Below are 25,783 nucleotides of genomic sequence, written 5' to 3'. Positions count from 1 at the left end.
AACATTTACTTGCCCCTTTATCAACAATTCTCTTCAGAAAATCATTAAATAAGAAAAGTAGAAATAACATGAAATGCATTTATTGTCAAAGTAATTTGCAAATATCAAATGAATAGTCAGTGCTACATACTTGGCCTTGAAATTTCAAAGGCAACCCTTTGTTTTTACATTTGATTACACACAGGCTGCATGGGATCTAGTATTTTTATAATGCATACAATCATAAAGAGGCAATAGGGAAATTATTTTACTAGAAAATGTTAAGGAGAATCATAAAAGATAGAATATTTCTTCAGTTACTGTAAATATCCTGACAAAAGAAAAATTTGAGGACACAAATAGTATATTCTGAATCAAGAAGATTGGAACTTGAGTCAGGATATAAAATATAGAGAACATATAGGATATTGAGCATAGATTACAGATGGAAATATATAGAATACATACAGAAAAAAAGGATAAAATGAACTAGCTAAGTCTAAAAGATTTTTTGCATGTTCTGCTTAATATCTCCTACTAAGTGACTGTCTTCCTCAAGCCTACTGATGATGCACTTGCTTAAAACTAATCTGTGACCTAAACACTTCTATTCTTTCAAACTGTCATGCATCTCATTCCTTCAACATCAAAAAACTAAAATAATGAAATTTCAGGACTGCTCAAATCCTTTATTTTTCTAGGTGATCCACCATTCATACATTTTCTATGCTTGCTTTTTAAGAAATGATGCTATTATTTTGTTGCATTATATCAATCAGGCCAGATAAAAGTTTTCTCAGTATTAATGTTGATATCTCTGAAGCACTGTATTATATTGACTACTGCCTTGTTTTCAAAATGCCTCTTTTGGGTTCCATGTTGCTGCACCACAAGTGTAGTTCTCTTTTAACTACATTTTTGTTGACCATGATTTTTTTCCCTTCCCATTCCATACAAATAAATGTTTTCAAGGTCTTTTCTTTGTCCCTTTTCTCCTTTCTCTATAACTGATCATTTGCCATCCCATCCATTCTCATGGCTATTACTATACATTCTGTGCACATACTTCTTAAATCTTCAAATTCATCCCAACTTATTCCAGAAATTATTCCTGTTATTTTCAGGATCTTACATACATATTACTTCCTGGATGCTTGTTACCGTGGATTCAAGACATCCCGAAATGGCCGTTAACTTTCTAACAAATAAAAAACTCTCCTACATTCATATCAACTCTAAAACTTCCAGAGTTTGTTTTTGATCAGAGAAAAAGTAAGATTTCAAGGAAAGTTAAAAAAAATCTTTTTGGATCAATACAGCTCTTGTCATTTCACATTAAATTAGTTTCCTTGTGCCCTACTCATCTCTATCCTATACAGCTGTGTTTGACAGGAATTTCAATACACAGCACTTATGTATATATTCTAGATACTCAGGAGATAATTACAACTTGTATTACTCTTTTTTTAACATTTATTGCTCTTGTCAGGTGTTTCCAGCTTCTGTCTCAGTCTCACAAATAAATCTCACTTTTCTGCCTACCTCTTTATAATCGGTGCCTCTGTTGAACTGTCTATGCAGCTCTTGTTTTACCCCTAGATAACACTCTTAGATCACCCACAACTCCAAGGCACTAGGTGTTCCTCGATCTCTGCAAATGTTAACCACCTTTAAATGTAGATCATATTGAATCATTTAATGTTGCCCTAACATTTTACACACTACTTGTTATACTACTTATGACATTGTATTGTTGAAACAATTACATTGACCAATATGCTCTCTACTCTGTTCTGATTGTGAGTACTTCACTTAGCAAAATTATGGGCACAAAGTGGACCTTCTAGAATAATTTTTGAATGATTAATCAACCCCATTACTTTATAGTACCTAGAAATGTACCTGGGTGATGTATTATGCCTGGAAGAGGGCATTCCAAAGCTTAGCTCTAAATGAAAGAATCAATGTGCAGACTTTGTTTAAACAACACCTGAGAAAATATCTCAATGTCATGGGAGATATATCAACTGTCTTGAGTCACAGGGGAAAGGATATCAGAATTTCCATTTGTTCAGTTTTCCAAGGGGGTCTAGGTTAAGTGCTCTCATTAAAATATATCTTGTCTTTAGAAAGCAATTTACTGTAAAATCTTTTCGAATACTCATTCGTTAGTATGGTGTACATAGGGAAAAAAAATCAAAGTATGTGATGCATTTCAAAAAGGGACCAGATGGATAAATATGCTTTTTTATCTTTTTTTTTTTAAATGGTGGAGGTGGGTTGGTTGTCAATTTTCATTTGAGTGATGGTTCTCCCTTTTCCTCCTTAATTGGCCAGAATTTCCTGGCTATGGTAAAGCCAGACCAGCTAAAATATCAATCACTCTGGCAAATGTTGTTCCCCATAATCAGAAAATAGCATATAATAGGGTTGTATATGTCATACATTATGTAGCTCTCTTTAGTTTTCTGAAAAAAAGATATTAAAGTGAGGAGTATTGTCCTCAAAAAGTTGTCATTTATATTATATACATAGATACCCATGCACACATATACATATGTAGTTTTTCCTAAAACATGATTTTTTTTAACTTTTAAAACCATATTTTTGAAAGCTTCTCAGAGCAGCTCCTCTCTGGAAAATTACTTCTCTCATGGATTTTCTTATCTGCAAGGTTATCTGATTCAAAACGTTAATAGTTTCTTCAGCAACCAAAAGTGAGAATCAAAGGATCTTGTAAAACAAAGCAAAGTAACTATGTTTAGACCCCAGCAGCTCAGGTGCTAGATTAAGCTTCCATCTTTAAACTTCAGTTTCCACAAATCACATACACTAAGTGAAATGAATAATTTTAAAAGGGGGATGATGGAATTTTTAATTATTTGGGAAAATACCAATAATATTATATGTGTTTCAAAAAATAGTGAACCTACATAATTACTGAAATGCAAAATTTAATTCTTCTATATTTTATACATCAAATTGCATGAATATAGAACCAGAACCAATGAATATAAATTTTCATTTAGAGAGTCCGTCATTCAAAAGTTTATAAGTAATTTGTGTTTTAACCACTCAGTTGTTTACTAGTCAGTATCAGGAAAAAAAAAAACACACACACACAAAACTCTGCACCAACACACATTTACCATTTGAAAACTATATGAACACCAACCTCAGCTAAATCAAAAGCATATAACTCTGTTCAATAGTAATTGAGTTATATTTCTAGGTAGGAAGATGATGAGAAGTGGATAATTTAAATTGGATTAAAGAGATTTTTATTTCACTGTCATTTTATTTATACTAAATAGTATTTATTTTTTCTACATTATTTCCTTTAAAAAAAAGATTTGCAGTAAGGCTGCCATGTAAAACATAATAGTCAATTATAACATGGTATCAGAACCATATGAGTGATTTGGGGGGGAAATAACTAAATATAGCACAGTGAGCATGGTTCATTACCTGGCCAGCTTTTACTCCCTCTTTGCTACTTTCTACAGAACTGTAATTTATGTGCCCTTCTTCCAGGGACTCCATGAAACTCATCCCATCATAACTGCAGAGCTTGTGCTCATTAAGCCAAAACTATCACAGTAATCCTTATTCAAGGAGATTGCTTTAGGAACTCCAAATTTAGTAGTAGGTGTGGCCTACCTATGGAACTATTATTATTTGTGGGGTGAAGGTAGAGCTAGAGACAGTAAATGAGGAAGACACAAATGTACTGAAAGGAATAATTTTTATTCCATATTGGAGAAAGAGGCCCCTCTGGTACATACTGGCTATGAAAAAGTAAGCATTTTTGTCCCAGACTTGGTTTATTGTCTTTCCTTGGAAACTTGGAGATTTTGGAATCAGGGTTTGTACTCCTTCTCACCTCACTATCATGCCTCCCACTTTTTAATGATAATCTTCATTATGCAAAAGTCAAGTTGCTTGGACTCCATTTTCGGTTTCCTTTATCATTGCAACCCTGGGCCATTGAAATTGCTAGCTGCCAGTTAAAACTACAGCACTAAAACTTTTAAGTACCTTGCCCACAAACATACTGTTGCTAAAAAATCACAGCCAAATTTTGCAAGATTATTATCTTATCCCAGCTTATTCCAGCCTAGGATGAACCCTGGGGCACCCTCTCAGTTACGAAATGGACATCCACAGCATGCACACTACTGCTTTGATTTCACTCCATAGCTTGCTCAAGTGCCTTGTCTAGTTGCCCCTTACCCATATCTACCTCCACCTTCACTTTCCAGATGGTCCCTCCTCTCCTTAGGCTTTTCTTTTCTTCTCTTTTCTAGGGGATCACATGCCTCATCATCTCTGCTGGTTTATGGAAGATTTACTAAGGGTATATCTCTCAAATTAACCACTGCCTAAAATGTCTTCCAAATTAATTAGGTACCTTGAATTCACCTATGCTGCTTCTCCAGGTATGGAATCACTCCTGATATACCTGTGAATTTTTTACAGTCAGGGGAGCACCACTGCAAGGGTGCAAATAAAGTATCTAATCATTAAAAAAACAAAACAAAAACAAAAACATTCTTTCAGCCAACAGCTCCTCATAAAGAAAATCAACCCCATACAACACAGTTTTTCACATGAACATTGATCATATTACTTGTTTGAAACATAATCATTGTTCAAAAAAATTCAACAGAATAAATGCATAACTAATTGGCTTTATTAAAAGATCCACAGATCGGGCAGCATCCTATCTAGCAAGTAGAAGGGAGTTATACTGAACTAAACAAAAGAAAGGTTTGTAAAGGCAGAAAGAAAGAAAGATAGAAAGAAAGAAAGAAAGAAAGAAAGAAAGAAAGAAAGAAAGAAAAAAAAAAAAGGAAGGAAGGAAGAAGGAAGGGAAAAAGAAAAGGGGAAAAAAAAAGAAAAGAAAAAAGAAAAGAAGAGAAGAAAGAAAGGAATTTATCAGCAAGGAATTTGTTTGGGCAAGCCCTCCTAAATGGAGCAGTGATCTATCAGTAATTTCTTAGAATTGACCAGGAAATTTCATGTTGACAGGTTAAAGATTACACTCCTGGGGGTATAGGGATGAAACTTCATTTAGGTTAGGTATTGTCTTGGTTTACTGACTCAGGGCCTTAACTTAAGGATTGCCATTTGGGGCCTGTGGCTTTCTTTTTAACATCATTAATACAATTTAGAATGTCTTAATTTGTCCTTAAAATGTGATTACAAATGTGACATACAAAATCAATGTGTGTATTACTCACAGTAGAAACTATGTCAGAATAACATACCCAATCTTAAGTCAAAGGGAATATGTTGTTCAATTTATACAATCTTAATACATTCAGTTTATCAAAAATGTTCTCTGTCCAAAACATGGGGACACCTATAAAATAGTGAAGTGTTTCTTAAAGAATATTTTCAGCTGCAAAAAAGTCAATGTTCCACATAATTAAAAAAAAAATACATTCTCTCTTCTCTGGGAAAAAAGAGGGGGGATCTTTCAAATAAATAGCTCTTAACAATGTGAAGCTGCCAAAAAATCAATTCTTTCCTGTGCTATTATTCATTTGATAGATTTTACTACTTCATAGCCCAACCTCATAAAACAAGGATGAACAAGTTATTTACCAAAACGTATCCATGATTAAGTTTTATTTATTTGCGTAAAGCCATAGGACATGCACTTCCACACATTAACAAATAGTCCCTGTCTGTGATTCTCTTTACTGCTGTCAGTAAATCTATACACTCTGCCTTCCTGCTCCCTCAGTCCACAAACTTAACAGATATTGCTTTTGTTTTGGAAAACTCAGCATATTGCTTCTTGTCTGCACTGGCTAGTGTGGTTGCAAAGAAATAAAGCTTTTATCAGAGAATGTAGGAAAACATTTGTATTCATCTGGATATATAATATTTTCCTGAAGGAAAAAGGAAAATGATCAATAAATTCCACTACATTGGGATTTAAAACATGCATGTATCAAAGATTATAACATAAAAAGAAAAGTTACATCCTATGGAAGATAGCTGCTATATATAAACTAGTCTTATTCTCTTGAAAAAAAATTTGACTGTATCCTATAAATTTAAATATTTGCATATTCTTTCACCTAACAATATTACCATATGGATATAACATTTATAAGACTTTTCAGAGAAGCACAGTTTTTAAAAGAAAAAAAAAACCTGGAAACAATTCAAATATTCATCCAAGACAAGAAGGAATGGATAAATCAACTGTGGTAAATTTTCATCTTCATTAAACAAAATACTATACAGTAGTGAAAATCAATTAATGAATAAATGAATGGAAAAATCTTTAAAATGAAATATTGAGAGAAAAAATGTAAGTGTTGAAGAATACATACAGTACAAAATTGCTATAAAATTTAAACGATAAAAAGCCTACATATAATATGTTTACAATAAAAAGGAAGTAAATGAGAGAGAAACATTTTAAAGAGTGGTTGAACTTGGGAGGAATGGAATATCAATGTAGAGAAGCATGAGGAAAATTCACTGGCATCATTATTAGTCAATTATTTAACTTAGCTGATGGGTAAAAATATATATATGTGTATATATGTATATATATATACACACACACACACATACACATATATATATACATATATATATAAAGTATACCTATATACTTACATATAAGGATACTTTATTAAATACATTTAATGCATTAACGCATTTATATACATTAAAGTATACTTTATATATATGTATATATGTATATAAAGTATATGTATACACACATATACACACATATACACATATATATACTTTATATATATATACTTTGTATATATATGTGTGTGTGTGTATATATATATACTTTTATATGTGAAACGTTTTATTAAAAGAATTATTTACCATAAAACAAAAAATATTCCAGTCTTATATACGAAATGCTTAGACTATTACTATAGTGTTTTTCTGATAATTTGTTATAACTATGCCTAAATTTTGCACTTACAAATGTTGATAGTTCTACTGATGTAGTTTTTAAAAGAATATAGAAGTATAATAAATTCAAAACTTGTCTTTTACAACTGCCAGATTTTTGGTTTGTATATTACTTGGCTCTTTCTTACACTATTAAAGTTAAGTCAGTAGTAAATACCAATGATGTTGCAAAAGAGAAGATTTTTTTAAAGGTTTTATTTTGTAACATTATGTTTTAATTCTTAACAGTAATTTGCTTAGTAGACTTAAATGTATATTGCTACACCCTAGTAAAATAGTATACCTTACCATAAAATCGACATCATTCCAAAGTATATTGTGGAACAATTCTTAAACAAATGTAGTTAAAATAGATACCTGCGGGGGGGGGGGGGGGGGGAGGAAGATGCCATGCTTCATGCAGTGAATAAGATTATATACCAGGTAAGTATGCAGTAACCATGAGTCAGAAAGTAGAAAAAAGATTAGAAAGCAACTTGCTTTTATACTATTTTGATAGAACTTGATGAGATTCAGTCCAAGCTGCCCTAAACTATGCCACTTTGGCATACTGAATATTTTGTATTAAAGTTACTTAAGAAATAACTGATATTAGGACACTGACTCTCTTTTAGTTTTGACCCTTATTTTCCCGTGAAAGCAGAAAATAAATTTGCCCTGTGAAGGTTACCCACCTGCACTTGGAGGTAAAAGGCATCCTTATCATCAGAGGTAGTCAGAGCAAAGAAGTATGTAAAAAACTTTGTTACCACTTTATTTATTCACTATTCCAAGCACAAACCCTTTCGTCAATCCTTTACAAATGACTGTTTCTTTGTTTAAAAAGTATAAAAGCTTCTTGCCTGATGACTTTGGAGAGTCTCAAATTTTTATCAGCTCTCACATGTCTGAAATTAACTTTATTTTTCTCCTGTTGCTCTGTCTTATGTCAATTTAATTATTAGACCAGTCAAAAAACCTAGAAGGGAAGAAAAAAAAAAAATGTCCTCTCCTACAAGCTCAACCCTACACCTGACTCTCTCTTAATGTTATTTCATTCTATCTCTGCCTAAGAGATCTATCCACCGCTTTCTGCCTTAGGCACCTCCTGACCTACCTTTACCCTTGTTTGTCACCTGACAACTCTTTTAAGCACAGACTACCCAAGAATCTATCTAAGCACTTCTTTGCTAATGCCACTCTTAGCCTAGAATGAACTGAAATTCTTTGGGATAAAATTTACTTTGTTTTTATTTGGGTTGTTCTTCCTGTTTTAACTTGTTTTATTTTTGTTTCAGGAATTATCAAACATAAGTCTCCAAGGATGTGTATATTTATACAATAATTCTTTGAGAGTAACAATGCAATATTTCAGGATTGACTATTATTCATAATTGATCACACTCAGATTTTTAGCACTGATCATAGCAAATGCAAGGGTCTGCTTTGGGGACTCCCGTTTTAAATAGGTTTTTTTGTTTGTTTATTTTGTTCTTGTTTCATTTTTGTAGTAGTAATAGTAGTATCAATTACTGTTTAAGAGACACAAGCCTTTATTTTCTTGTTTCACAAATAAAGTTGGCTGAGTTGCTTTCTTTTTGGTGATTAGTCAGAGACCAAATTCCCTGTTGTTGTTTTACCATCTTTATTGTGATGATGCTGATGATGATGATAATTCCAATTTATTGTTTTCTGAAGCTTGTTAAACTTGTTCTAAGGATTTTGAATGAATGGATTAACTTAATCCTGACAAATAACCCAGGAAGGAAGCAGGCATTGTTAGTATCCTCACTTTACGTATGAGGACACCGAATCCAAGAATGTTTAAATAACTTCCCCAAACTTACAAAGATGTTAAGTAACATGATCAAGATTTTGAACCTAACAACAGTCCTAATCTCTTGAAGTGCAGAATCCAGGAATAAGGGCATGTCTCTGCCTGGCTCAGAGTGGAACACTTACATGACTCTCTGCCTTCCCTCTAAAACTTCCACCCTCCTAAGAAGAATATTCATTAAGCATCTGTAACACAATCAACATTTTGAAAGTCCTTCCTGGCTTCACAGGGACACAAACCATCATTTCCAGAGCTAGGGAAAGGCCAAGTAAAGAAGGCCTCATCTTCTGCAACCCTTCATCACTCTTTCCTTGGCCTACCTTATTATCCAGGTCATGGTTTTCTGAGTGTTTCCAAGATATCAGCATTTAGAAGAGCAGTGAAAATCAGAAGGCCTGGTGTATGGGATTTCCTGTAGCACCAATCCCTGTTTGCTGAGGAATTGACCTGCACCCTGCAGACCTTTTCAGCCCACTGAAAGGTCCTGTGGCAACCCCAAACTGACAAAACCAAAACTTTACTTGTTTCGATAAAGCATAAACTCTGAAAAATACTTAATTACTAAAATCATACCTCTTTTCAAGCAGACTTTTGGGGAAATGCTATGTGGCTTTCAATGAAAAGGAATGCATAAATCTAATTCTCTTTTTTAAAATATGTTTTTATAGCATCAAAAATAAATTGCCAACAAACACTTTATGCTTCAAAAAAGTAGAGATGATTCAGACTTATTGGTTTGATCCTTCCACAATCAGTATCAACTCCCCAGGGTTCACAAGCCAAAATCTCACAAACCCAGTACAGAATGGAGTGTGGTTTTCATCAGCTACATGTAATGCCAAATCAGCAGAAAACATAAGAACAAAGTGGGTAAGTTATCTGTACTGTTCCCTGTATTCCCAAATCTAAAGAATGTGTCATTATAGAAATCAGTTCCAATTTACCATATACATCTTTCCATGCTTTATTACTTCTTTACATATTTGATCAATGTACACACACACACACATACACACACACACACACGAGTTCTATGTTCACACATGGAATAAAATATATGGGTACAGGTATTTACTAAATATAAATATTTACTGATAAAACCAGCTCTGTTCATTTATTTAATGATTTCATAGCTATACTTTCCCCTTTTGTATTTATTTTCTAAAATATTGTTTGAGGTTGGAAGCTCTTTTTTTTAATGTTTATTTATTTTGAGAGACAGAGAGAGACAGAGCACAAGCAGGGGAGGGCCAGAGAGAGAGAGGGAGACACAGGATCTGAAGCGGGCTCCAGGGTCTGAGCTGTCAGCACACAGCCTGACGCAGGGCTCGAACCCATGAACTGGGAGATCATGACCTGAGTGCAAGTTGGACATTTGACCAACGGAGCCACCCAGGTGCCCCTGAGGTGGGAAGCTTTCTCCTTGTTTTCTATTTTTACAAGTTTTAATTGGGTAGCTATACTGTGCTATTTTAACTTCCTTTAATTACTTAGGATGGAATTTATAGCATACTTTTTTGTAGCTCTTTATGATTTTACTCTGATCTTAGCATCTGTCTCTAAAGAAACTTAATTGATTATCTTAATCAGAAGAGAATGTGAATTGTAGGAGTCTAGAATTAAGAACACCAATGATTTATAAATATCTATACTTAATTTGAAATTAAAATATGAATATGTTAAGGTTTAACTGGATTTTTGTTATCCAACTATTTGATGAATGTGTTTGTACTCCAATTCAAACACAGAAGAGGGATAGACTTGAAAAAGTATTACATATACTGATATTTTCCTGAGCACATTCTTGAGTTTAACAAAGCAGTCATACTTAATTGAAATTAATATTCTTAATAATTTAGAATTAAATCTCACTTTAAATATGCATATTAAAATAGCCTTATATAATATGTATGCAAATTAACTCATATTTCTAAAATTGTATTATAATGTTAGATGTTATATTCACATGGATTATAAAACAAAAATATCAAAACTTATGTTTTATATACATTAAAAAAATCTTATGATTACCTTTGATATAACATTTTAACATTATCTTTAAAAAGTGTCATAATTCTAAATCATTGGTACAGGATTACCTGGCATATTTCTCCTAATTCCTTCTTTTCATGTTTGTCAGGAAAAACTTTATGTTCTTGAAAACTTGATTACAGCTTATAATTGTAATCAATGTTTATATATTAATAATTGTATACTTATTACTGTGCATAAATATTATTAATCTATATTAATATATATCTGTGTATATCATAATATGATATGATATTATAAACTGTATTGATATATATACAAAAACCAAGGTGACATATTGAATATGGGGAAGAAGTTCAGATCTATTCTTTGATAGGGGACTCAGCACCTTGCTGATCATTAAACAAAATATTTTTCAGAAATACCCTTTCAGCTGCTGCTGACATCTACAAACAGTTTGAAAAATAGGAATGTCTGCCAAAGCTGTCTTGCATAAAATGTGCATTTTAAAAAAGATATTAGAGAAAAAGATGGGTCACAGAAAAAAATGAAAGCTGAATGTGGCATCAACTCCAGTTATAGAATAAAAGCCACTGTTTTAATCTTTATAGTATAACATTTGCCAATAGTACAGAATGAATTTGATGGAGCACCAAAATCATAACAAGTTGAATAAAATGTATTTTTGTTGATAAAAAAGAAAACAATCTTGTGGGTCACAATTTCTTGATCCTGTAAATTCAGATTCCTTTGAAGGGTATAATATTGATTTGTGGAGTGTCTTCTTATTACTAAAAGCTATTCTCTTTACTCTGATGCTTTTCTCTTGCAAGAAAAGAAATGAGATTATACAGCTGATATCATTAAAGCAAGAGCAAAATTGCATTAAAATGCCTTGTTTTAAGAATTGAACATGAAAATCAAAGAGTTTGCTTAAATTTCTCAAGCCTTGAAATCTTCTCAGAGTAAACTCAGTTCCCAAGGAGGATGACACACTTCATCTCTAGTTTCAAAGTTATTTTTCTTCAGTTACTTAGGAAAACACAAGACATTTATTTTTACCTTAATCTAAAATCTACAGTTTATGATAAATAGCATTGCTACATTTAAAGAATTACAGTACTTTAAAAATAAGTTATACATACATCCAAAGTTATCTGGTATGACAAGTTTTGCCATATTATTTAGCTAACAGTGTTTTCTGGTCAGGAATCCTTTTTTAAAATGTTTATTTATTTATTTTGAGAGAGAGATGCGTGTGTGTGCATGCATGCAAGCTGGGGAGGGACAGAGAGAGGAGAGAGAGAATCTCAAGTAGCAGAGCCCAACATGGAGCTCAATTTCAAAAACCGCGAGATCCTGACTGAGCTGAAATCAAGAGGCTTAACCGACTGAGCTGCCCAGGCACCCCTCTGGTCAGGAGTACTTAAGCAGTCTTCATGAAATTGAAATCAACGAGTAAATTTATAAAATAAACGTTTTTGTTGGTTTTAGATACTGAAACCACTTGCTTGTATTATTATTATCATTATTACTATTGTTATTATAAATGTGACCAACACTTGCTGCATGATTTTCATAATCATTCCTTTTTATAGCACTTATAATCTTCATTAATAGCTTTATAATAACACTTTATCATACATTAAATATTATATTACACTGAGGGTTGCCTCTAAGAAATATTAGTCAATGTCATTTACTTCATGAAAATAAATGATTTAGTTTACTTTGTATCTTTTCTGAGTAGTCACCCTTTACCACAGAATGAAAGAATAAAGGGAAGTCTCCCTTCTTACCCAATTTTCCTCGGTTTTAATGAGAGAATCATGAATATTCATTTAAGGATATGTACAGAATACCTATTTTGTGGCAGGTGAAACCCTAGGTACTAGGGATTTGATGGTGAACAAGACAGATATACTTTGTCGTCAGACAGCTTACTGTCACACACACAAAAGAAACTAATTTTAGGAAGTGCAAGGTACTATACAGTACACTTTTTAAAAGTCAAGAGAGGAAGATCTCCCTGCAGAGAGAATGACACTGAGGTAGGTAGAGATCTTCCTGCAGGAGGGTAACAATAAGAAAGCCTGTTGACATGCCAAACAATATGACCTGTTTGAGAAAGGCAAACACCGGAGTGGCTGAAGCATATGGCAGAGTGATGTGCTAATAAGGTCAAAGGCAGCAGAGCTGGGCCACACGAGATTTTATTTTTCATAGTCAGAAGTTTAGATTTCATTTTAAAGGCAAGAGAAAATCATTCAACGAAGTAGGGGTGGTAGAATGGAGATTTATCCAATTTAAAATATCAAAATACCCTGCTGTTTAATCAACAGTGATAGAACATTTCCAATATTGTTTCATGGAAAACTAGTCACTCAAAGTGATTTCTGAAAAATTTAGGAAGCACAGATACCATCTTATAGTTTTGAATGCTCAAAGTATTCATTACTGTCTTAAGTACGGAACATTCCCCATATGCCAAAAGTTGTTTAAACTTTATATTTCATATCCCCAAATAACTCTGACCTCATAAACTGGTTTTCTTATGATATCTGGCATCTGTCTCTGGGACCACACTTTGGATAGCATTTATATATAAAAAAGTAATCAGTACTATTCAAGTGTGCCACTTCATTGGAATTGTCTTGCTCTGTTTCAAAATTCCTGTAACTATTAAAATTTTAAATTTATAAAAACTTTGTGTTCATTATAAGAATGTGCTTTGCATCCATTAGTTTCTATACACCAAAAAAAAAAAAGTCACTCATAAGGCAATAAACCCTTTTTAAATATGGAAGAGAAAATTCCTGTATAAACTCTTTTATATTTCATGTTCTCATTGGGCAACTATGGCATTAAATACGGATAAAGTAATGGTTTTCATAAGGATGTCTGGTATTAGAATGTTAGGATGATTTTAATTAGTCTCCATCAGCACGATGGGTTTACCTGTGTGCTTGTCCATGTGAAGTGCATATAAATCCTGGAGCATCACCTATGAATTTAAATCAGAAAGCTCATCAACTTCTGTTGGCAAGGTGAAAGATAAAAGCCACAGAAGGTCCTTCCCAGCCTCTGTCACTAATGATAAACAGCATTAACTGCTTCTGTAGACACTAATGCTCCTATCTTGGGAACACAGGCAGCTACCATGAGAACTTTACAGCTTCACTAATCGTACTTTTGTTTGTCACAAAACACAAAATAAAATCTCAACAAAGAAGCAATAAATATTAGCATTTATGAACAAAAGAAGGTCACATAAATATGTAGATCTCTAAATATGCAACGCATTCTTCATTAACCAAATATCATGGTCATTATTATAAGCCCTTATTACAGGAGAAAGAAACAACAGAAAATAAGAGCAAATTAAATGAAAGCTGGGGCCGATTCTCCTATGTAGGAAACATTTTCTATTAAAGATCTGGTGAATGTAATTTAAAAACAAATACTTTAATGCTGTGAACTATTTATTGGCTTAAAGGAATCTTTAGTAGAAATTAATATTTTAAATTCTGTGATATCAAAAAACCAAACTTTTCTTCTAGTTCATTGAAAATATTTTCTTTGTGGCATTATGTTTTAAATTCAAATGTTTTCTTAAAATTATATTTTTAATCTTAAAAGCAAAGTATTCATCTTTAATAAATGTAATAATGCTGCTTATAAAGTTTAAACAACATGTGTGCTAATTTTGATATTTAATATAGAGATACCAAACAATGTTATCCCTTATAAACATATCAGGATGGGCACATCACTATTGAACTAAGAAACACTAACTAGTTCAAAATAAAGAGTAAAACATCACATATATCCTTTTTCAAAATAGATATGCTTTTAGAATTTGTGTGATATTCAGCTTATCTTTCTTCCTCTTAAGAAATAATATTAAATTCTTAGTTCTTTGAATGATTTCTATTATATTCAATGGCTTCATTTTCTTTTTATAGTTTTCCTTTTTTATATTATATTCCTAACATGTTTTACTCTAATCTTTTTTCTTCTCTGCTACATTTCCAATGAGATTAATAAGATGATAGTTCAAGTAGTTTAAATTCATCAATCAATTAGTTAACTGTGCTACTAATTATACAAAAACCTTGTCTCATGGTCCCTGCTGTGAATATGTATTAAAAATATCACATTATTATTTCAGTTACTAAATCTATTGGGATATAATTAGTAATGTTATGTAAAAACTCAAGTGCACCTAGGTAACATGCATGTAGTTTAGAAGACATGTATGACAAACCAGAGCATGTCCAATAATAAGGAAACTTAAAGCACAAAGCAATCTAGTGTGGATGATCTGGAGTTCAAAGGCTTGGACATTCTTTGATTACCTATAAAGTGAGTTAATCATATTATCTATTTCATATAGTTGCTCTGAGAATTGTCACATTTGCATATGAAATGCTTAGCATAAAAACTGATAATAGGTGCCCATCTAAGTTATAATTTACTTAGATGACTTTAAATAGTATTTTTTTTTAATTTTTTAAGTCTATTTCTTTATTTTGAGGGAGACAGAGACAGTATCAGTGTGGGTGGGGCAGAGAGGGAGGGAAAGAGAATCCCAAGCAGGCTCTGCACTGCCAGCATAGAACCCGATGCAGGGCTTGAAATCAGGAAACTGTGAGATCATGACCTTAGCTGAAATCAGGAGTCAGATACTTAACTGACTGAGACACCCAGGCACCCCTATATTAATTCTTATTAGACATGGAATCAGTTGAAATGATCTCTGGTTCAAAATGTATTTCTTGGGGCACCTGGCTGGCTCAATGATAGAGCATATGACTCTCGATCTTGGGAGTCATGAGCTCAAGCCCCATGTTGGGCATAGAGCTTATGCAATTAAAAAAAAAAAAAAAGTATAAAATGTATTTATTTTCTTCTTCTTTTCTTGTTTTGTTTACTTTGCATTTTTAGCTTACATAATCTAAAATTTGTTCTTTCATTTCCTTTGTCAAAGCTGGGAAGACAGAGAATTTCTCCTTATTGGGAAAGAAGAGAACAAGAGATTGGAAGAAAATCTGAAGTTGTGTCGTGAAAGAACTTTAACTGGAATCAGATAGGTTTGACTTTGAATCCTAACTATATGACCAATTAGTGGTATCAATTTGGCACAGCACTTAGCTTCTCTGAACTTTAATTTCTTCACCTTAAGAATGTGAATAATATATCTAAAGCACAGCGTTGTTTAGGGGATTAGAATGTATGTATTAAAGGACATAGTTAGCAATGTTCATTTGACTCAGCAATAAGATAATGTTAATGAATAAATGAATGACTAAATTGCATTTTTATCTGAAGAACCATGAAAAACATGGAAAATGACAATATGGAACTACTGAGTTGGAAATAAATATTTAGTATCAAAAGATAATTTCTACCATTTTACTCAAAAATATCTGAACATCTTAAATGTAAGCCAAGATCTCTGTATGGGTAAAATTCTACTCAAATTATTTTCCCTCTATCTATCTCTAGGTGAACTTTAGAAATTCTAGTGGGTACCTAAAAGAATATAAAAACAAAATCCATACATTTTGATCAATGTAGGTATAACTTGTCATTTACAGCCACTAACATTATGGGACTTTGTATACAATTTTCTCACTAACATTTTGAGACTATATATAGTTTTCTCCCAGACATATTACTTTTTGAAATTCTTTATATACAAGAATGCAACCTCTTTTATAATCTCTTGATTTTGCTATTTCTTTTTTTTTAGTTTGCTATTTCTTTAAATAAAATACTTCTATCAATGTATATAATCTCAAAATAAATTTTGCCTCATTAAAATTGATCATGTTCATTAAACATTTTGGAGAGTTCCAGTAGTGATTTCTCTTAGGACTTCTGTATGGAATTATTATTTCCTCAACACAGGAACACTCGAGGGATTTGTTGAAGACTGATGTGATACAGAATATGAATTTTCCACGCACTTTCTCTACCTCCTTGAAATATTGCCAGTTTACAACCTCACAGATTAAGGCAGAAAAAACAAAGCATTAAGCCTAGAGAATGTGGTTACTTTGTCAAAAACTACACTTAAAGATTAATGATGGAAAGTTGGACCAAAGAATAATGAAGAATTATTAAATAAATGAATGATTATTATTTATATATATAATTGTTATATATAAATAATATATATATATATATACATATACATATAACATGGTATAATACATGTAACACATATATTATATACATATAACAATTCTCCATCAATAATCTTTGGTTCAACTCTCCATTATTAAACTTTTAAATATCTTACCTTTACTTACACATTTATTTTCAGGATTTCAGTTCAATAAGTTAACTTTTTAATTAATATTAACATTTTTTACAAATTCTGTCTTCTCAGTAACATTTTCAGTCTTAAAGAAGTTCATTATTAATTATTTAGAAAAAGAAAGATGTATGAAGAGAGAAATCACAACTGCTTGGAATATATTTTTTTTATGTTAGATTTTAGTTTCTTCAAGATAAAGTAAGGCATGTACTGATTTTGGCCTAGTCTTTTTCTTTTTTTTCTGAAGGGGTCTGAGATTGGTGTGGGACAGATATTGTCTTACAACCTCCACCAATGCATAAGGTAGAAAACTGAGATACAGACGAGGTACAATGAGGGGGTATTTAAATAGGGAAATAACGGTGAATTCATCTGTATGTATCTAAACTCTATGTAAAAATCATTAGAAATAAATTAGCTTTCCTGTCAGGATAAAGTATGTTCTGCTTGCACAAAGAGGCCATTTAGGTATTTATTTTTTATTTATATTTTTAGAATCAATGTGTACATGCATATAAAATATGTGGATAAGGCAAATAAATGCAGGTATTACCTTGCTAGCTAAAATGCTTCTTTCAGATATGAATGGGTATCTCATCTACAGGTCTCTCCTATCTTAGACTATTTACTCTATTAGTATGGAAAATCAAGAATTGACTGCAGGGAAATGTCTGGAAATAATGTTGGTCCACACAATGCTTATCCCACTCCCCTCTAATCATTTACATGTACAATAGCTAAAACACCACTTTCAACACTGTATTTTTTGCTCTTCCTTGTAACTATTGTTGAAGATGAAATTAGATCATCAGAACCTAGTGGTCTGTGAAGGACACAATGCTTCTCTATCACCATTGAACAATAGTTAGTGATGTATAACCCAGAGCCTTGAAACTGAAAACTTACAAGTATTCAAGAGCTCTAGTCATACACAAAACTCAGGTGATAATAGCTTTCATAATTGCTAAAATTATTGAAAAGACATCTCTGCTACGAAGCCATAAAAATGTACCCAAATTAATTTTTGTGGATAATTCATTAGTATTTTTTTTAGTTCAATTATTTCTTCAGTGTTGTAGCCTAAACATCCCCTGAGATATGAATGAGGAGAACATGCGATTCCAACTCTCATCACACTTTTGAGAAGGTCATATTATCAATTTCAGATAGTTTCTAACTGCAGAAGCCTGATTCTCAAATATATCCTGTGTAATTTTGTGGTATTCACATGTGTGTACGAGGAAGCTTATGGACATGAGAGTGAGCAAAGATTGGTATACCACTATATTCATTTTAGACTCACTCCTTTTCAGTCCACGTCACAGGGCTGAAACTAGGCTGAGTCACATAGCATATATATATAATGCTGACCTTAAAAATATCTACAGTATGAAAGTCCTCCAGAAATACATAGAGAGCACCCCCTACTATATCGACTTTTCTTTAATTCTGTGCCACCCACTATCCTGGGAGCTAATGATATAACTGTGAATAAACATGGCTAATGTCCAAGGACTTTATGATTTTTTTAATTTTATTTTTATTTATTTATTTATTTGAGAGAGAGAGACAGACAGACAGACAGACAGACAGAGTATGAGCAGGGGAGGGGCGGAGAGAGATGGAAACACAAAATCTTCAGCAGGCTCCAGGCTCCAAGCTGTCAGCACAGAGCTGGATGCGGGGCTCGAACTCGTGAACTGTGAGACCATGACCTGAGCCGAAGCTGGCCACTCAACCGAGCCAGCCAGGTTCCCCAAGACTTTATGACTTTTAAGTCTCCAAGCAGTAAACAGGCAATCACAAAATAGTGTTTTAGCTCTGTGGAAGTACATAGTAACGGTGATTTATCCAGCCTTGGCATTATTATATTTCTAGGTTGCCCAGGAAAAGATATTCTATATAAAGATAATCTATATCTTTTGCATAACTTCTGTCCATTACTCTGGTGCCTGATAGTTACAAATAAATATTTATGGAACTAAAATAATAACATGAGACATTTTGGTTATGTGCTGGTTAGCAAGAAATAATCGTGCAAGAACATTTAAAGTATTTTACATTTATGTAAGTGATCATTCAATAGAAAAAAACTCCCTCAAAATTAACATTATTAAATTTATTTCATCAGAAGGCATGAATGTTAAAAATACATGGATATAACATAATTTTGATAGTATGTATCAAAATCATCCATCATTAACTGGAAATATCAATTTATGATATATTATGATATATTTATTATTTGTCACAGAACGTGTTTCCTCTGAGAAATAAGTTGAACATGCATGTCAGAATACTATGTAAGGAAAAGTCAGTGACACAGCTAAGCTGACTGTAATAATTTCAACTCTAGTTAATGCACTATTTCAAATAAGAGCACTGGGAGAATATTAAAACTGTTATTTTTCATATTCCAATTATACTTGCTAATTAGTAAAAATATGAGATTCAATTGTAAATAAAAGTAATGATAGTAAAATAAAAGATTGATATGAAATAATACAGTGAGAATATTATTTTTCTAAGAATGACATGCCATTCATAGAGTGACAAGTTTAGTGGTGGTATTTTATTTTGGAGGTTTTTTTTTTTTAACGAGCATTTTTAAGACATTTAAAGCAAATGCTCCTATTAAAATAGTTTATTTATTTTTTTCCGAATTAGTTATTATACAAGTACTTAGAGTCTTATTTATACAATATGGTGACATCTCCCCTGTGGTTAAAATTTTTCCGATAAAAGCCTTAGAACTTTCTCCTTGCAAAGATTATAAATGAAAAATTACCACAAATAACAAGCCTAACAAAACAACATTCTGACTGCATTGTCATATTTATTATAAAATGCTTGGTTCACTGCATTTTGGCATTTTATACAACTGGTTCTGACAGTGATTAACATGGTTTGGGCTTCTGCAGTTTCACCCAAGAGAAATAAAACACCAAAATCTCTGCAGGTGTGTAATGGGCCAGAGATTTACAATCTGTTCTCCAAAGTCAGACTTCAAAGACTTGAAAAAAAGCCTAAAGTTGGCAATGCCTCTATCATCACTATTATTTAAGGTATTTTCCATATTTCAAAAGGAACTGTGTGGCTAATCGCAAAGATTTCATCTCCAATTTGACTTCCATGTGAGTCTCTTCAGAAGACCATTTTCATCGCACATCAGCACATTCCAGGTGAACAGACAGCACCTATATGAAGCCGAAAACTAAATAATTAAGTATTTACTTGTACTTGCAAGGAGACTTCACTTACTTGAAGTATGTTGCATCATTTAACTGATGCTAAGGAGTAGTTGGGAAGTACTAAGGTAATTACCAAATGACAATCAGGCAGCAGCACCTGGGCTAGGGCGGCCCCAGGACAAGTGCCCATAATTGCTTCCATGATTGCTTGGTGTGCACCTAATATAAAACTTACCCAATTAGGGTCAGAATGCACATGATGATTTCAATTATAGGAATGTTCATCTTCCTGAGAGCTGCTCACAGAGGAAAAAGTTCAAATAGTGCTGTTTAAATTTTTAAATGTAAGAGTTTATCCATTTTAGTGGATAATCAGGTCTACATGTGTGCTTGACCTGAGTACAAATTGTTCCATCTGTTAGAATTTTCCACTTACATATTTTCAAATGTCATCTCTGTAGCATACCATTCCACAAGTAAACAACTAGTAAGCAATACAAGGAATACCATTTTAATCATATGTCCCTCAGAAAATCAGTAGCGGATTACTTTCTTTAAACTTGAATTCTGTTCATAAATTTCAATGAAAGCACCCGGTAATCTCTCTGTCAACCAAGGCTATTACTAACAGAAATGAAATAAATTGAATAATAGGCCAATATTTTTAGTCAATTTAACCACCAAAGGTTTTGATTGCTATGATATTTTGCCTGAAGCATAGTTCTTATTACTTCAAATACATTTGTTGAAAATTGTCAAGGTCATAGATGCACACATTAACTGTATCAGTCAGGTTAGCAAAGAGAAAAGCCTTCTCCCATTATAGCAGATTGCAGCCTTCATTCCAACACTTATCATCACCTTATCAACTTGTTTAAAAGACAGAATAATCTTTAAAAAAAAAAAAAAAGCCCTCCAAATTCTTGATTCACAAAGAATGCCTAGGTAGTAAGTGTATAGGATATATATTATATACCATATATAATATAATCTGGATACATATATATATATATATATATATATATATATATATGAATATAAATTATATATAATCTGAAAACCATCATAATACTACACATTTTAAAGCTTTAGTATTTTAGGATATGGATAAGAATAAAATAGTCATTCGCCAAAACTATTTCTTAAAAATATAAAAGATCTAATTGCAAGTGCTACCAAAGTTTTCAGTAGTATGTGAAGAATAGCATTCTGCCATTTACCAATGTTTTTAAGTCCTACACTTAATTCTCTTTCCATCCTTCAAGGTTTTTGTAGTAGGAACAAGCATACAATCCAGAACAAGCATCGGAACCACAAGGGTATGTTGCTCGGCTTAGTTTCCCGACCGAAGTGATTGTATTGTATCTGCCAGGATGCTTTAGCAAGTTTCAATCAATAATGTTAACCTGAAGCCAACATTGACCTAACTGAACTTGAACTCACTGTAACATTTTATTAGAAAGATTGGAGGCTGGAATAATTCATTGTTTCAAAATAAAAAAGAGATCCTTTTAGATTTATATAAAAGCCATAATTTATGTAGGGATGCTAATTTTGGGGGTATGATATGCTTTAATCTCTCATTCTGCTTGCCATTTTGTGACAGAAATGCTGAAGCCGTCTGAAGGTTACAAACAATGTTCACTAATAACGAGCTCTTATGTCCTTGTAGGTTTCACTTTGATGGATATCCACAGTGTTTCCTCATGACATAATTCTACTGAGGAAAAACACATCTTGAAAACGCAGTTTGTGCTTTTCACCTTCAAATATAACTGGTGTGATTTTTAAAATAAACTAAGAATGAAAAATAAACACCCATTTTCGTCATAGTCGTGTGATAATTTTTATTGCAGGTCCTGCCAGATTTAATTGGTAAAGACAAACTTGCTTTAGAAAGAATTGATATAGTGGGGTGCATTCTATGGATTATATATTATTTAAAATGTATCCGTTCAGCCACAAAACAGTAACACCATTGTAATGAGGCACACACAATATGTGTTTTCTCTGGAAAAAGCTATTATTTTTAATAAAGCCTTATCATAAACAAGTCCCTATGTTTCAGTGTCCATTTTGGTGGAGGATTTATAGTTAACCTCAAGTACCCTTAACCATTTTCTAGCATTACCTATTGCTTTATATTATAACCATTAAGGCAATGCAGAATGAAAACATGCAAAGATACACCTGTAAGGTCTCTCTCAAATGCTTTTCCTATCCATATAAAAAGAGAGAATCAAAGTATCACAGTCCTTTACATAAAAAAAAAAAAAAAAACAGAAAACTACATATGTTGAAATGTGTATGCTTTGTATAAAGGCTAAACTGGGTTTTCAGATGAGACTCCTGAATGGTCAGCATTGGCTACACAAAAGAGCTTGGTGTTTGGGGACTTTAATTCCAGTGCAATTCAACATGAAATGTTATCAGTTGAATCCACAGGTGTTTTAATCAGAAGTTAATATTCCATTTGCATTACACTTTGTTTCCCTGGGCTTTCTCACAGATTTCAATATAAAAATGACCTCACTGGTTTGCCTCTAGCAGATGTCTATTTCAGTAAATTATGCATGTTAGCATCTTTCTCAGTATACACACACTAGGAAATGACCTTACATACAACTCTATACAAGGAGCACTAAATCTGGAAATTGTATGTGAGATGATCACAGAAACCCATTATTTTAACAAGTTTATGTCCACCTCCTGTGCGGTGTCGCTAGGGATTCCACAAGTACAGGACAAAATACAAGCCTTGGTGAAACTTTGAGTACTCAGGCAGAAAACAGCTGTTGTAACTCTCATCCACAAATTTAGACTTTATCCATGACACCGTGTCAGCATAAATGATGCACTGAAAGTATATAAAATGAACTCAACAGAGATATCTTGAGAATTTTCACATGAAAAACTTACACTCCTTATAGATACAAGTGTATGAATCTTTACATGACCTTCACTATGTATTTATTTCTACATTTTAATCACCTCAATGTTAGCAAAAATATGATACTAGACAATTCTTAACTGTATAAAACTCCAAAATGTGAAGGAAGCACCTTTACACACATTCACTGACAACAAATATATAAATGATGTAAATATACAGGTTAAAGTGCTAGCTCACATTTTTAAAAAAATGGGAGAATTGAAACATCCCTTTTTTACTTCACCAAGAATGTGCCTCTCATTATGTAAAGGATTTTAATCCTGATTTATAGGTGAACATATAGAGAAGTTATCAAGGACAGTCTTTCATTAGGTTTTTGAAAAGTAGTTTCTAAATATATGCGTGTCACTTTAATGAAAAGAGTGATGATAGTAATTTCTAAATGACCTACAGATGTGTTTATATAGCACCTGCCTATCTCTATTGGGCAAATTTTCCACTTAATTTCACGTATATCAAATGGGGGAGTGTGAGCAATTGCAGATACAGTTATTTGATATTCATAGGAAGAAATCTAGCAATTTCTTTAAAAAGAATGTTTTTGCTAAGTGAAATTTGGGGACTATCTTGAAAGGTAGAAAAGAGACACCCTCTTTCATTCCAAATTCTGGTATCTGAAAAGTAGAACTGTTTGGCGACACTCCACCTGCTTCAGCAAACATGCAGCTATCCCTGTCCTGGAAAACATCTGTCTTTAAGAGGGTGAGATGTAATTACTGCAGGGAGACCTGAGCTATTCCATATGCCTAATCTCATTGGGCAGGTCCTGTAATTTGCTGGAGGTCCAAACAAAAGTTGTATGGGCTTAATTGTTTTTGAAAAGCAGTCCCAAGGCTTATGCTACCTCAAATTCCATCCAGAATTGTTGGTAATAAAAAATTATACCTAAGGGCCTTTTCCTGATAACTGAAATTCACTCTTTTTACCAATACTTTCAGAAAAAAAAATTTAGTTCCCTTGGAAATACAATACATATGTCCTTACTTTCTTAAGTCATGTGGTAGAAATGGCTAGCCATTCCCCAAATATTCATAGGGAAGAGTTCTGGTAGAAGTAGTTTCCCAGACAGTGATGATATTTCTTTATCGCACTTAACATTCATTCATGGCCTTATAACTTGTTCTTGCTAATGTGTGTGTGTGTGTGTTTTGTTTTGTTTTGTTTGTTTTTTAAGAAGTGGCAGGTCTTACACCCTCGATTTTTTCAAATCTCTTCTGCTGACTGGAAGCAGTTTCCAAGAACCCATGCAATGGTGGAGCTGCAGAATGGAAGGAACTTGGATCCTGGATGGTGGAAAGCCACCCTCTGACAAGCAACACTCACGTTGGACTCTTCAGTGATGGAGTAAAAGGCTTCTATTCCGCTGAACCACTATAATTTAGAAGATTATTTGCTCTAGCTGCAAGCGGTATTCTCAGAATGTCAGGACCATCATTAGGCTTGGAAATTATAGATCAGAAAACCCATCCCATAACCATTTAGTACTTGCTGCAGACCAGGAACTATGCTAGTTCCTTGGAATAAAAGATGGCTAAAACACAAGTTTTTCCTTAGCGTCTAAGCAAGAAAGAGATGAAAAAATGCAGAATTATAAATGATGTAGTGTGTCCTGGGAAGAGTGGAGGGTAAAACCGTAGGTGGCCGCATGCAAAAACAGTGAATGAGAAATTGTATACTCAGGATGCTATACTGCAGGTGGTTCTCTGTAGCTACAGGCTGACTTTGAAGCAAGGGAGTGGCTTGGCTGCTCTACAACAGGGAACAATGGTATTGAAAGAACAAGTCCAGAGTTGGGAAGACCCGTTAGGAATGAATACTGCAACGAAATGTAGTGATGGCTTGCTGCAGGGCAGTGGTGATAGGTGTGATTAACTGCATTAATTGGATTGGATTGGGAGAGAAGGTGAGACAGACTTAGCTTGCTCTAAATGGTTGTACCAAAAATTAAATATTCAAAGAGAGGCCAATTTACAAGAAATTATGGTTAACTGAATTTTATTATATTAAATTTCAACTATCCATATGCTATGAAAGTTGTGATCACCAATCAGCGGTTGCTTATATGAATCCAAGGATCAAAACTATCTGACTGGAAAAGCAAATTTGACTTATGGAAGTCAGCTTTGGTGATTTTGCCTAGTTTTAAGTTCACAGCTACATTTTGAATGTTGATGCTGTCAAAGACACTACCTTCTAATAACATAGATGGGTCATATATTTTTAAATTTATTTTACACTTGCTTTTTTATTAGGTAATGATAATAGATGAGTCATTAGTATTTAAATGCCTAATCTTTGTCAGAAATACAGAAAACTTTCTATGTTCTGTTTACTAATGGTTCTCTATGCTATCCTGAGTAGTAATCTGTAATATTTAATTTGTTTAATATATCAAAATCACTTGTATTCTAGAAACTGAAATTCTATTTGATATTTTTAAAAATGAACAAATTATTTTATATTTATCTTTTGTATCTCTATATATTTACTTTTTAAATTTAATTTCATATACACTATAACAGCTATATTACTGTAGCCTTAGATACAATGGCATTAGAGTAAAACTG

Source organism: Panthera tigris, chromosome C2, assembly GCF_018350195.1.
Source record: "Panthera tigris isolate Pti1 chromosome C2, P.tigris_Pti1_mat1.1, whole genome shotgun sequence".
NCBI lineage: Eukaryota > Metazoa > Chordata > Mammalia > Carnivora > Felidae > Panthera > Panthera tigris.
The sequence above is the reverse complement of the archived record's forward strand: the minus strand, read 5'-3'. Positions refer to the sequence as shown.